Source organism: Acipenser ruthenus, chromosome 3 (genome assembly GCF_902713425.1).
Source record: "Acipenser ruthenus chromosome 3, fAciRut3.2 maternal haplotype, whole genome shotgun sequence".
Classification (NCBI taxonomy): Eukaryota; Metazoa; Chordata; class Actinopteri; order Acipenseriformes; family Acipenseridae; genus Acipenser; species Acipenser ruthenus.
Window position 1 is genome coordinate 107,263,201 of NC_081191.1, and position 15,623 is coordinate 107,278,823.

The following is a 15,623-nucleotide window of genomic DNA, read 5'->3' on the forward strand; positions in this document are numbered from 1 at the left end:
ATTTTTTTCTACTTTAATTAAGCAATAATGACCGACAGGCAGGGCATTTCCTGGCCGTTAATTCCGTCAAAGCCATTATTGATATTATAAACCGTTTTAATGGTTTTAACAGCAATAACATTAAGATTTATAACCTTCTATTTATTTATTTTTTTTATATGTCCTGTGGTGCTCGCCCCGTGCTGCTGCAGAGGTTCTTCGACGGTATAACTCCGCCTGTGAACAGCAAAGCGAACAATTTTTTCTTAATAAACAAACCAAACATTAAAAAATCCAAATACAATTTAGTTTTTCAGTCATTTAAACAGGGGAAACATTCAAGACTGTTGTGTTTCATCTGCTTTTTCAAAAAGTTACAGTTTTAAATAGGTAATTATAACAACCTGATTCTATAACTAACAGTATTATTTAACAAATTCTTAAAATAAAGGAATTACATTAGTAATTTAAATATTTTAGTTATTTACTTTTTAAAGTTCATTGTTTTTATTTTATTGTTTTGTTTTTTTAAGTTTATTTATTTCAAGTTGAATTGCAGGTTTCCTGTGAAAGTGCAGTTTTAAAACATAGCGGGTATGTTCAGGATGAGATTTCTGAGGGTGGAGCAAAGCATTGTTTTCAGTTTTTGAATGTGCTTTTGCAGGTTTGCAGTTTGTTGGAAGGTTCGCTGCTGATTTTCAACTATTGACGGCTGGTGGACATCAATAACTGCAGGTGAAGACATTGGAAAGATGTGAAGGCAGTTCTCGTTTGCTGGATAGAGATGGAGACAGTCATTTTTTTTATAGAGGACTCATTTTTGTGATCTGTTCAGCCATTATTTCAAGGGCTTGTTTTGGTTCTGACAGTTGACAGTTATACTCGATGTTCTTTCTGGTGGATTGATACCTTACTGTCCTTTATCGTGATGGTTGTGTGGACATTCTGAGGGCATTACCTGGCCATTAATGCCCTCTACAGCAACCAATCAGAAGACAGCATTCCCGTTCTATTCATCTGACAGGTTTATAATAAATATTATATTCAATCGTGAAATATCTTTAAATACTTTTTTTACCATGAAAAAAATACAGCCCTAACCATAATACAAGCAAAAGGAACTACATCAAGTGTGTATGGCTGATTATGCAGATGGAACAGTATTTTGGGTGCTCTTTGGGAATTTAAGTTCCTTGTTGTTTGAGCGTACATTAAAGTTAGGCCTACATGGCAGATGCAGGTCTGTCTGCAATGCACTTGTTATGTCCCACAATTATACCAAACCATACCCCAAGTATGCATACACAGATGGATTTTCATTTTCATCAATTTCATGGTCAATCATGCAACCACTCATCTGGCTAATGTCTGCTAGATAGGGGAATTATGATTGTAAAAAAAAACTTTTGTTTCTACAGTGATGCAGAGACAAATGTATTAACTCATATTTTGACTACTTGAGTAAACAATAATAATAATAAAAAATAGAAATGCAAAACATTTGAGCAAATATTTGCCAGACAGGCTAAAAGAATTGAATCTATTCAGTCTTGAACAAAGAAGACTACGTGGTGATCTGATTCAAGCATTCAAAATCCTAAAAGGTATAGACAATGTCGACCCAGGGGACTTTTTTGACCTGAAAAAAGAAACAAGGACCAGGAGTCACAAATGGAAATTAGATAAAGGGGCATTCAGAACAGAAAATAGGAGGCACTTTTTTACACAGAGAATTGTGAGGGTCTGGAACCAACTCCCCAGTAATGTTGTTGAAGCTGACACCCTGGGATCCTTCAAGAAGCTGCTTGATCAGATGCTGGGATCAATAAGCTACTAACAACCAAAAGAGCAAGATGGGCTGAATGGCCTCCTCTCGTTTGTAAACTTTCTTATGTTCTTATATCTGCTTACACAGAAAGTAGACATTTGACACAAAAAAGTAAAATCCTAAAAAGGGCACATTGGAGTTTATTTATCTAAATTGACACCTTTCCAATACAAAATTGATCTTTGTGCATTAAGGTGATGCATATCAAACAATGCATTATGTCTTATTATGTTTAAGTGGACACTCGAAACTTTTGCTTGTACCAAAAAAATTGTAAATTATGCCCATATCACATAATAAGTCATATTTAGCAACATGAGAACTTTACACCCCCCTAATCAAGACTTTGCACTTGTATGTGATTTAACAAACACGCCTTGGCACATTGTTGGGGTGGCTGCATCAGTTCCCAGGAAAGGCAGAACTTTAAGGGAGTTGACTCATGCGAACTTGAGCACTTCTGATAAAGGTATTGCTCTGTGACTCAGCTCTAAAGAAGTGCTCAAAATATGTGCTGTCACTATTCCAAGGTATATGCAATTACGGAAAGACAGAAAGAAAGAAATAGTGCAACAAAAGAATATTTGGAAAATTCATATTTAAAATTTAAAAACAAGTGGTCATACTTTGTCTGATTGTGGAGGTATGGGTGAAGTCCAAGACAACTGAGATGAATTAAAATTGAATTTTAACAGAGACAATATGGAGGTAGACAAAACAAACAAACCCAAAGAAAATTGAGAATACTGACAAATAAATGTATTTTTAAGTCTAGGTATATTTTTACCCAGAGGGCTTCTCCGGGGTCTGCTCAATATGACCTTCCATACTGCCGAGGTAGAGGTACTATTAGCCCTGGCTTAGTATATGACTGGCCAATCACACTTTATAGAATTAAAAGATGAAAAACACAAAAAAATATTACATTAAATACAGTAAGTTGGATTCTTCCAATAAGATCGATGTGTTTTCTTTTAAAACATGTCTTTTCCGTTTTATATTCTATCTATTAACATTAACCAGGTTACACACAAAAAGAAAAAAAATGAAAATACTATTTAGCTAATTGAGCAGTTGAGAGTAAAATAATAATAATTATTATTTATTTCTTAGCAGGCGCCCTTATCTGTGTTTGTGTTTTGTGTTTAGTGTCGGTGTATGAAACTGGACTGTCGGTTGCGGGTCAAACCCGGGGATTACAAATACCGAGTGATACACGCCGCTGTATCACTCCATCATTATTATTTGCTAGTGTTTGCCATAAGGCTCTGGATATTGTTTAATAAATCAAACACCCTTGCACCTGGAAATCATTTTCTGTCTGTTTTGTATCCGCTCTGCACTGCACACACCTGTAATCACTCATCACTTTGCCACACTAGGATAGAATAGCCTGTATTGATTCTTGGGTATCTGGTGGCTCTTTGCGACATATGCCACAGCCTTTCTATTTAAATACAGCACACAGCTCACCAGGATGCTTTTCATCTAAACTGAAACACTTCTGTTTTAACTCAGTTTGCTTCCAGACATTCTTGTATAATTTTTCAAGGTTGTCTCCGACTTCTGTCTTCTCTGGAGCTCTTCCTGGATAGTCTACTGAGTAGACTCAAATTTCTGATTATAGTTTAAGAGAAAGCATTGGTCTTTGCCGTCTGGGTTTTTGTGTATACGAATAAAGAGCTGTTCTACCTAATTCCACGTTTAACATATTCACAGCTTGCTTATATAATGAACAAAGACATTCCCACATAGCGTTGAAGGCTTTTATTAGTCGTGCATGTGTTTACGAGTTACATCTGCTTCTGTCTGGTGTAACTATATAGTCACTGAAGCCTAATAACAAACACCTGCTTAATAAAATGAACTGAGAAAAGCAAACACCTGTTTAATAAAATGAAGTGTTAAATAAACAAAATCACAGGTGTATCTACATGAGTACTGAATACAAAGCAACTAATGTCAGAAACACAAACTTAATGTAGCCTATCATGTTATCATTAAAACATTACAACCTACAGTAGGCAACAAATAAAGATGCATTTACAAAGATACAACCTCAATTACGCATATAAAAAAAACTACGTATGGGAGGCAGTTTGCAGCCATCTGCTGTCACACAGAGCATTACAGTTATACACTGCTTCTCATTTCCTGTTTTCTTTCCCTTTTTGTGAACTGTGGTATTGCTTGGCATGTCAAAAATACAGGGGTCTGATCAGCATTTCCAATCTGTCCAAGCTGGTACTGTTTGTTAGAATGGAGCCTAATGATGAAATGCTGAAATTGTAAAAGCTTTTCTTCAAATTCCTCAGGGAGCTAATGAAAAAACCTATACTGTGGGTTACTGGTCAGTTACTGTTTTATATTGAATCATGCATCAACTACATATGAAGAACCTCGTTTTTCTTTAGAAAACCACATGGTTTAATTTCCTATTATATAATATTATATACTGAATCATGTTTTAAACAGTAAGTGAAGCTAATTCTTTGAAATGAAAAAAAAAATATTGATGGGTAAAAAGAAATGGTGACAATTACATAAAACCAAAATGTAACATAAAAGCAACATAAGATTTCATCTTACTTTTGCTTGAAAACAGAATTAATATTGTCATGACCAAGGTTTAGACTCATTATTTCCCTGCCAGGTTCTTATGTAAAAAATCTATGTTTTTTTTTTTTTTTCTTGAGTCAGTAATAATGGATCATTAACCAGTGACAACAACTAGAATGCTTGTATTTTTGCAAGAAGGTTTGATTAAACAAAATGTATATTTATTATATTAACACTATACTGTACAGTATGTCATACTGCTACAGTGCCTATCTTGAGGACAGCACGATATTTTAGCATATAACTAAATGTAAACCTATTACAGTAAAGAAAATTGTTGTATTATTATTATAACTTAGGTTTGCCTAAAATAGCTAAGCTTTTCACTTTTAAGTGCACTGCACAGTAACCGCAGTATACCCTGGCATGCATTGAATTACCCCGAGTTTACCAGGGAGTTTTCCATGAAACCCACTGCTTATTTTACAAATGACACATAAATCCCACACAACATATATACAAAAATAAGAATGCAACCAATAACTGAATACACACATGCCAAAGTGTACCATGCTCCATGTCATAGGTCTATAATTTTTTCTTCCTCAAATTATAGGGTGGAGACCCTGTCGCTGGTTCTTGAGTGTATAATGTGTCTTTATGAAAGCAGCTGGGATGTGCAGCAGACGTGTTGCTAAGGAACTAATTGAGCAGGTAGGTGAGTTGATCGGGAGGTCCTGATTGGCTGGGGGGCGTACCCGGGGAGGCTGCGCGAAACTCAAAAGGCGTCTGCGCCACAGCTCGAGGCGACTGTACCACCATGCTACACAGAGGGGCGCTTTGTTGACATAGAGGAGGAGAGCGTCCTCTCCGCAGGATTAGCTACACGAAACCCTTCCACTGCAAGACGATACTCGTGAAGGCATTGCCCAGGCAGGAGTCGCCGTGAGAATGCTGTGGTGCTGTGTTCATTTAGTTTGTCTGTTACTTTATTATTATAGTTTATTAACATACACTTGCCTATTGCTTTTCTCTTACTTATTCTGTTCATTTCATATGTTGATGCACGCGAGTCATGACAAGTAATACCTATGTATTTATTTAGTGATTCGTATTGTCTCTGGTGGTCAGCAGTATTATCAATGTTATGTAACTGAAAGAATCAACCTTTTCCTTCCTAGTGTACTTGCAATTGATCTACATAATTTAACTACATACATTACACCAGCAGTGGTTAAAGTGGCGCAGTATACATTGGTATGCATAGTGGTAAGAAAAAAAACAGACTATATGACATACCGACAAAAGAAAAACAAATCTAGGAGGGGAAAATGCTATACTGCTGCAAAACACCTAGGCTTACCTGCAACTTGCTATCTGTTGGCCTCACAAAAAAACTGGATAGCGATTTATTTTGTTCTCGTTGTAGCTCATACCTTTTGTGCAAATCGCCAGCAGCATGTCGTTTAATGTCATTCTGTCTTCCGTGAGAAATTGTAAATGTTTTGTGGCAAACTTTGCACACAGCTTTCTATTCATCCCCCGGATCGACTTCATTCAGAAGTATGTTGTCTCCCTTTCTTTGTTCTAGCTGCTGAATCTTTTTTTTTTTGCTTTCTGGTTCGGTTTTTGTAAAAAATTGTTCATTAATGCTATACCAACTGTTCAAACTCAACTGACTATACTCACGCTAAATGTTCAAATACAGTATCTAGAGCCCCAGCGGAAGCGGACTGGTGTAACCATGGTAACAATCAGGGGGCCGTGACAAAAAAGCAAAGAGCAATTCCTATCAATGGGCTTTAGCTGACAAACGCAGGCTACACTGTGGCACCTTGTGGCAATGTGCCCTACCCCTGTGTGCATTTCTGTGGTATATGTTGCGTGTGGTGTGTTCATGTATAGATATTGCTGCACGGGATATAAATGGGTCTATGTAGCATGAGTTATTTAAAATTTATAATTGTATTTAGGCACGGGGATTGCACTTCCCTTCACATGCATTTAAAGTATTTAATATGTGAGAACAGGGTTTTCACAGATTAGTTCACGTGCTGGGATTCAAGTGAAGAATTAATTGGTAATTGAATCCCAGCACAATTGTATATATAGATACAAGTTTCATTCACTTGGGGTTGTGTTTGGTGAGTGGAGAACGGGTGTGGAGAAGGAGGTAAAGTAAACTAAAAAAAACTAGAAAATAATTGCTACAACGTGCTGGAAGCACCAGCACGGTACTTGTTTTGTGTTTAGCGTTCGTCCACCCTGTTTGTTAGTTTCTATTTGTTTTGTTTGTCTGTTTATGTTGGCCTCAAGTGCTGTGTCCTGTTTTCTGTTTTGTTCAACCTTTTTATTTTCTGTGTGTTATTAAAACACTGAGCGCAACAGCGTCTCAGATTCACTCACCACTACTGTCTGTCTGTGTACTCCTTTCTGGTCTGACGTCATCACTAGAGCTAGCCTGTCACACATCTGCACTGTCAAACTGTTTCCCGCACAGTGCAACCTGTGTCTTGTAGCTGTTCCCTTCTCATTCCTGTAACAGCTTGAAATAATGTGTTGTTGAGTAGGTCCTTGTCACTTTTTTTTTTTTTTTTAAATCATTGGACACAAAAATGTCATTTTTGGTTTAAATTTACAATTTTCGAACATTTCTGTTTGAAATGCAGGATGTTTTCTTAATTTAGCGAGATGCAGGGCAAAGGGTCCAGTTTAGGTACTGTCCCGCATAATTATTTTATTATTATTTATTTCTTAGCAGACGCCCTTATCCAGGGCGACTTACAATCGTAAGCAAATACATTTCAAGTGTTAATGCAGGACGGTTAGTCACCCTAGATCAACCCCGTTTTAAGAACACTTAGCCGGAGATGACTGTAGTACAACAATTCATGTTAGATTTTGAAATGTCATATTTTTCAATTTGTTAAGTATATGGAAAACTATAAAGCAGTATGTAATTCAATATGTTAGCATAACATTATTAATCAGGTTTCATTTGACTTTATAAAGCACAATTAGTTAATTCTATAGGGTGATGCAAAACCTTTGGCCATAGCTGTATGTCTTTCCAAAATGTTTTTTTTTTTTACTACATTAAATAGCATAAATAACACTGTGTAACAATTTTTTTTTTTTTTTTGGTTCCTGGGTAGTAAGTGTTATTTCCTAATTGCTTATGCCTCAAAAGTATAGAAAATGGCTATTATTCCCCACAAACTTTGCTTTTGTGACCAGGACAGTGATATTTTGAAATTTACCTATTTTCCAGAACATTCCAGATAGATTCAGTGCTGAGTAAACTTGGAGTAACTTCTAGAACTTTCCAGGAATAAAAATAGTAGTATAAATACAGGGGCCTTAAGCCCACCAGTTCAGTTTAGTTCCAGCTGCCTAAGTGGATACATATCTGCATTTTTCTGAGATGGCATCAAGTTCATAGGAGACTTCAAAATGGTGGCATTCCTGATGGGTCTCCAAGGCGGTTTTACCAAGTTTCCCTGCTATCTTTGCCTTTGGGACAGCAGGGACACCAAGGCGCACTACCACAGGCGGGACTGGCCACAGCGGACCGAGTTCTCTGTGGGAAGGAACAACGTCAAGTGGGAGCCACTGGTGGACCCCCGGAAGGTGTTGATGCCACCACTGCACATCAAATTGGGACTTATGAAACAATTTGTCAGAGCTCTAGATAAGGAGTCAGCAGCCTTCAAGTACCTTCAAGACTTCTTCCCTAAGCTGTCTGAGGCAAAGGTCAAAGCTGGTGTCTTCGTCGGACCACAGATAAAGAAGATCCTGGAGTGCAATGAATTCCCCAAGAAGCTCACTAGTAAGGAGAAAGCGGCTTGGAACAGCTTTGTCACAGTGGTTCGGGGCTTCCTGGGCAATCAGGCCGAAAACTATGTGGAGCTGGTTGAGACTCTGGTGAAGAACTACGGCACAATGGGCTGTAGGATGTCCCTCAAAGTCCATATCCTTGATGCTCATCTTGATAAATTCAAGGAGAACATGGGAGCGTACTCGGAGGAGCAAGGTGAGCGCTTCCACCAGGATATACTGGACTTTGAACGCCGCTACCATGGACAGTATAACGAGAACATGATGGGAGACTACATTTGGGGGCTGATTCGTGAAAGTGATTTACAGTATAATCGTAAATCTTGAAAAACTACTCACTTCTAAATCTTTTGTAGTCATTTTTGTATTACTTAGTATAAATACATGTTAATTTGGATTCATATGTTGTTTTTTTCTGAGTTTATGTGAACGAAAAGACACAAATTCACCTGTTTTCTCATTGGAAATAGGTACATTTCAAAATATCACTGTCCTGGTCACAAAAGCAAAGTTTGTGGGGAATAATAGCCATTTTCTATACTTTTGAGGCATAAGCAATTAGGAAATAACACTTACTACCCAGGAACAAAAATTGTGTTACATAGTGTAATTAATGCTTGTTTTGACACAGATTTGGAAAAGATGATATTTTCATGTGTTTCCATACTTAAGAAACTGTTGTGTACTCAGGTACTGTTTGGCAATGTAGGTTGATCTTTAAAGCATACTCAATACAGTATGTTCAAAGTGAATTCTTATTAATATGAAATTAAACAATTACATAATCTCTTCTAACTTCAGAAACAATATCTCAGGTAATGAATTATTTATAACACACATAAGGAAATGCAATTCATTCACATCTTGTCAATATCTCAATAATGTTTTCAAGTTAATTATTTCAGTAATTACGTTTCCTTAAATGAATTGATCATAAAACTTGCATTGACTAAAGTCACATATCTATTTTCAGTTGGTTAGACTTTTTCTAACTAATATACCTTTGTGAGCTAAAGCTAAAGATGTCCATTTAGTGAATTTCTTTCAATTTGTTAGATAAGGTAAGGCACAAAAAAGCAGCTTAATACTATCACACTTACTTATTAAAATGCCTTTATCAACCCAAGGTTCTCTGAAACGTTTAGAAACACACAGCACTATATAAATACTATGGTATGAAAGTGCAGCTAGCAATTCAAAAAAGTTTTATATAAAACTGTTTTTCATTTACAATTTTAGGATAAATGTTAATTATAATAATAACAAAAATAATCTTACATCTAACATTATTGTTCTTAGCTTGGGTCTACTGAACTTTTAGGATTTTGAATGCTTGAATCAGATCACGCGTTGTCTTCTTTGTTCAAGACTGAATAGATTCAATTCTTTTAGCCTGTCTGCATACAACATGCCTTTTAAACCTGGGATAATTCTGGTTGCTCTTCTTTGCACTCTTTCTAGAGCAGCAATATCCTTTTTATAACGAGGTGACCAGTACTGAACACAATATTCTAGGTGAGGTCTTACTAATGCATTGTAAAATTTTAACATTACTTCCCTTGATTTAAATTCAACACTTCTCACAATATATCCGAGCATCTTGTTAGCCTTTTTTATAGCTTCCCCACATTGTCTAGATGAAGACATTTCTGAGTCAACATAGTTCCCTTCTTCAATTTCAGTATCTCCCATATGATATTTATAATGCACATTTTTATTGCCTGCATGCAATACTTTACACTTTTCTCTATTAAATGTCATTTGCCATGTGTCTGCCCAGTTCTGAATTTTGTCTAGATCATTTTGAATGACCTTTGCTGCTTCAACAGTGTTTGCCACTCCTCCTATTTTTGTGTTGTCTGCAAATTTAACAAGTTTGCTTACTATACCAGAATCTAAATCATTAATGTAGATTAGGAATAGCAGAGGACCTAATATTGATCCCTGTGGTACACCACTAGTTACCTCGCTCCATTTTGAGGTTTCTCCTCTAATCAGTACTTTCTGTTTTCTACATGTTAACCACTCCCTAATCCATGTGCATGCATTTCCTTGAATCCCTACTGCGTTCAGTTTGAGAATTAATTTTTTATGCAGGACTTTGTCAAAAGCTTTTAGGAAATCTAAATAAACCATGTCGTATGCTTTGCAATTATCCATTGTCGATGTTGCATCCTCAAAAAAATCAAGCTGGTTAGTTAGACATGATCTCCCTTTCTTAAAACCATGCTGACTGTCTCCCAGGATATTGTTCCCATATAGGTCATTTATATCTGCAAACAGTATTCTGCAAATTTATATCTGCAAACAGTATTCTGCAAATACCACTGTTGGAGTTTTCTTTGACAACAGACTTACTTTACTATTACCCGTTAGGCTGGTTCTAATGACAACATACGTTTTCCTGTTTCCTTCTGACAAACATATTTTTTCTCATTCTCTTCCACCCAAGGCTAAGAAGTACCATTTAGAGAAATATGCCTGTATCTAGTTCTGTAACACCATTAGTTTCTAGTTCCATTTTGATGGTCATTGAATTGGCTCATGGTCCTACTGGTTTTGACATTGAACAATAAACAATATCTGGCTCTATTTAAATTACATTAACAACACTTTGAGGCAGGTTTCAACACTAATGTAACCATGCACTAAGCAATCATTTTAACACCATAGTTTAATATGTTCTCTGATTTTAATATTACCAGCATTAATAATACACACTTCCAGGGGGTAAAATATCCATCTCTTTCTGCCTATCAAGACAAGTGAAAGCCCCTTACAGAGCCTGTTATCCTTTACAGAGGTTAAAGCCAATATTTGATTGATAGCATGCTAAAAATAACATTTGGTGGTTTGAGACTCAATATTGAGGAGGTTCACCAGTTTTGCATTGATAAGATTATAATCACTAAACATTTTTTTTATACTAATAGTACAGTAAGTGTGTTGTCAAAGAAAAATCCAACAGTGGTATTTGCAGAATACTGTTTGCAGAAATGACATTTAATACTGGCGCTCCTAGAGAAAATGCATGATGGGTGTTCATAAGCAGACGAAGTAACAAACACTTTCATTTCATTTTTCTTATATTTAATAAACATTAAAACAGTACTATACCGACACTATAGGCTTTTCTTTATAAAGTCAGCAAATTTGTCAAACTGAGGGCTACTCTCTGTTATACGTTAATGATCTTTTGTAAAGCTGTCGTATACAAATAGTATCCACAGAATTGAAATCTAAAGACTTCATGTCTTTTGAATTATGTATTGGATGGATAAATAACTGAAATCATAATGATCTACGTCGCACACAAAATATGCACTCTGCATCTCTGATGTGTCATACAGAAGGCAATGTATGAAGAGCAGCTGGCAAATGGTGGGACCTTAGTTAGATGTTCCTGGTGTTTTATCATATACAAATAATAAATCACACAGTTTAAATCTAAATACACTAGACCTTCAAATGATATGCTGGATTATCACATGCATTTATTATGATGTATATAGTACAATGTTAATAATTTCCAAGACCGACAGCAAAATAAGTGCATATTCAAATATTAAGCACTTTGCACTACATTTCTTCCAGAATTGTTAAGTATTAGGTGCATGCCTGTGTATTTAAAAAAAAAAAAGTTTCATACAAATCTATATTTTTCACAGCAGCACTAAAGTTAATGAAGCCACATTCCAAATCAAAGGATCCATATTAATCATTAATAAGATCTACATTACAAAAGGGGGGGGGGGGGTACGTAATAGAAAAAAATTATTAATGTTTATTAACATAATGAAACACTGCAATCACACATGAGAAATTGTTAAATGAATTTAATAATTCTAAATACTAGATGAACAAATGTTGCTATGGCAATAAAGAGCAACTTTTTCATCCTCAAGATCACGGCAAAAGCAATCACAAAGGATATCATATTCTTAAAGGGAACGTCTGTTGCTCCTGATTTGCTTGTAGCTTTTGCCTTCCATGTCTTTTTCTTCATCGGTCAGCACAAACTGAACTCCGTCAGCGACCAGCTCAAACTCCCTTCAAAATGACACCATGAAGGGGGTGGCACAATCCCACGCAAACTGAAAGCACTGGCCTTTACATTGGGCCTGAAGACCCTGTATACTGTATGGTAAAACACCCTTTTTCTGGTGAAATGCTTCATTGGCATTCTCGGACAGTATATGCATACAGTAGACAAACATTTCAGACACTGTTTCATCAATGTAACAGACAAAATTGTTTTTATACTTGACTAAGTGTGTAAGTTTTACCCGAGAAGAGTGTTTTGAAGTTGTCGGTGAATATAGAATGTCCAGTGTTTGAACTGTAGTTATATTAGTCTATTTTATTTCAATATAAAACTCATATCAATTTCCTTTTTATCAAAAACCTCTCTGAATTGTTTATATCAATGATTTTTTCACTCTGTCAGCGCAAAGATAACATGTATAACATAAGATAAGGCTTTGTTTTAAGACTTTTGTTAATAATATACTAAATACATCTTCCCTTACATTCATATAGGGTCAGATTTGTATCTAATAGTATTGTAGCATTTCAGCAGGAGGCACGTTTGCTCTTGGTTCAATCTTTCTTTTTATTTCGGATGCTAACTTGCACCCACCAGAGTCAAGTGCTGTGTCTGCTTCTCTGCATTCAATCCCACACAAAAACACAGTGTGGTCACAGCGCCTTCTTATAACCTCAGCCACGCCCCTTTATGATAGGGTACCAGGGCTCCTGCACATCCCATTGACCCTCAGCCACACACTAGGACCAATGGGCACAGACAAACAGCCAATGAGGACACACAGATAACAACCAATGGGAACAGACCAGGGAAGACAAACAGCAGCGGTTTACATGGTATGGGAATACACACACAAAAGGTAAACAAGCAATGGTGGCATACAGCGGGGAGGCAATAACACAAAGCATACAAACACAAACAGACAGCAGGGAATACAGTATGTAAATACAAATGCACGGATCGCTACAGTATACACAGCACTCTGAACAGCAACTGTAGAATTGCTGTGTTATGGCTAAAACATTAATGCCAAAGGGAAAATATAAACAGCCACCTGTGAATTATCTTGGTTCTTCTGGTGACGTCAGTCAAGAACAACTACGGAAGCCGGCATCTAAAAAATACATGCAAGTTTGTATCTTGTTAAAACTGGCAATCTTTTCTGATTTACTAGGAATGACAGTGCCTGCATTTCCTGAATCACTTCTTGTGAATATAACTTGCAGCAAACAAAAAATATTCTGTGCTCCTGGGGGTAGATGAAATCTATAAATAAGATGGCACGTTCATTCTGAGAAGCTGTGAGAATTGTGAGGCTTTCCAGCTTGCGGTTTCTCTTATGCAGAAACTTAGGCTGCCACAAATCAGAGCAACTTTTAATGAACTAATGCAATGAAATGGCAACAACAGAAGGGAAGAAAACAAATACATTTTCTAATAGCTTGAACGTATGTACTATTTTATTTTAAGGTTCAGAGTGAAACATTTGTTCAGGAGCTTGCCTAATATCATGTTGCATATTCTCAATGTATACTAATACTGTGTTAACATTATAAGTTCTTTTTTTCTAGTTTTCAGTTATGGAAAATGCTGGTTAATTTTATACTGCTGGTTTAAATTCAGTATTATCACTCTTTTTATATCGGTATGTACACTAGGCCTTATTGTCAACATGGTACTTCATGATGTACCTTGTGCTCCGTCCTTCAGATGAGACGTAAAACTGAGGTCCTATTGTAAGTGACTCTGCAGCAACAGCTGTTGATGCATAGTTCACCCCCTAGGCTCTCATAATAATAATAATAATATTTCTCTGAAGACATGTGTTTTTTTTCTTCGATTATAAGAGTGACCAAATAACAGAACTGATACAAGTTGATTGTACTGTATCAACACCATTTCATATTTGCTATTTTCATGGTGTTGTCATTGCTGGTACTGTGGTTTCTTCAAGGTACTAAAATGGCAATATAATGCTATCCCCATGGTTCTCAATAATGTCTTTCAAAAGCATCAAATATGACACCTAGATACTGTATTTGGGTAAGTTTTTATTTGGGAGCAATATGCTTTTGTGGACTCAGAGGGTAGCAAGCACATTCCTCCAACTATAGGACCATACAGATGTCTCCCTGTAACTGGGGAGAAGTGTAAATGTAATTAAAGCTAGCTTACCACCTTTAATAAAACATATTTACCATGTTCAGCGGAGTAGTGAAAATGTGATTGGAAACTGATTTTCACTGCTCCCCTCATCATTGTTTAGTGGGGCTTTTCCTTGTTAAAGGTGTTGTTGCTAAAGTTTTAAAATGTATTTTCACTGCTGCTCTTATTAAATGCTACCCTGCACATCACACCTCAATAGCTATGCTAAAAGCCTAACCTGGATGCAGCTGAGTTATTGGTGGTATGACCTTTTCTGAAGTGAATTTAATTGTCATTTTTTGCAAGGAATTTCCTGACTTTTCTTTGGCTTCAAATTTAATATATTTCTATTTTTTAACAAAGTTTGTTTGTTTTTAATCATTTTTTACCTACAGGAGTGTAAATGTTCTTTAACCAGAGAGTTTTTCCAAAATGGCAGTTTCAAAAGGGAACACTGAAGCAAGATGATGTATTATGTATTATGTAAAATCAAGGAAAGATTAAAGATTCACTTAAGACCACTTATTTTTTCTCTACCTAGGCCATCATTTCTCAGAATTGCCTTAAAACATAAATGTGTTTTCTAATCTTTACAAATTACATTTCTTAGGAAAACTGTGATAGTAAAACTGAATGTAAGAGACTAACTTGGACTTCTATCACGCTGACCCCAACCCCTACTGTGCTAAGGCCCTGGTAATTCCCTGTGCTAGAGGCATTTTGTGAATTTGTGACTCTCCTGTTGTACATCAAAATTACTCTATTTTCCTTTTCAAATACCCCTGGCAAACCATATATTGTGTTTTTTTTTGTCAGACTTTTGTCAGAAGTTTCTATTGGTGCCAAATTTTTATGTTTTTTTTTTTGGTCACATGATTATTATTATTATTATTATTATTATTATTATTATTATTATTATTATTATTATTTGTTTATTTAGTGGACCCCTTTATCCAAGGCGACTTACAGAGACTAGGGTGTGTGAACTATGCATCAGCTGCAGAGTCACTTACAACTACATCTCACCCGAAAGACGGAGCACAAGGAGGTTAAGTGACTTGCTCAGGGTCACACAATGAGTCAGTGGCTGAGGGGGGATTTGAACCAGGGACCTCCTGGTTACAAGCCCTTTTCTTTAACCACTGGACCACACAGCCTCCTCCATGACCACAAAATACATCTATTGCTGTAAAAAAAAATAATGTTGCTTTTTCACAAAATGTATTCTAC

At 36.2% G+C, this 15,623-nt stretch overlaps 1 protein-coding gene across 2 annotated transcripts in view; it reads right to left on the bottom strand.

The window, feature by feature from the left end:
- The window catches only part of LOC117394873 (cadherin-18-like), a 250,425-nt gene that overhangs the window by 122,480 nt on the left and 112,322 nt on the right, over positions 1 to 15,623 (bottom strand). The window lies entirely within an intron of this gene.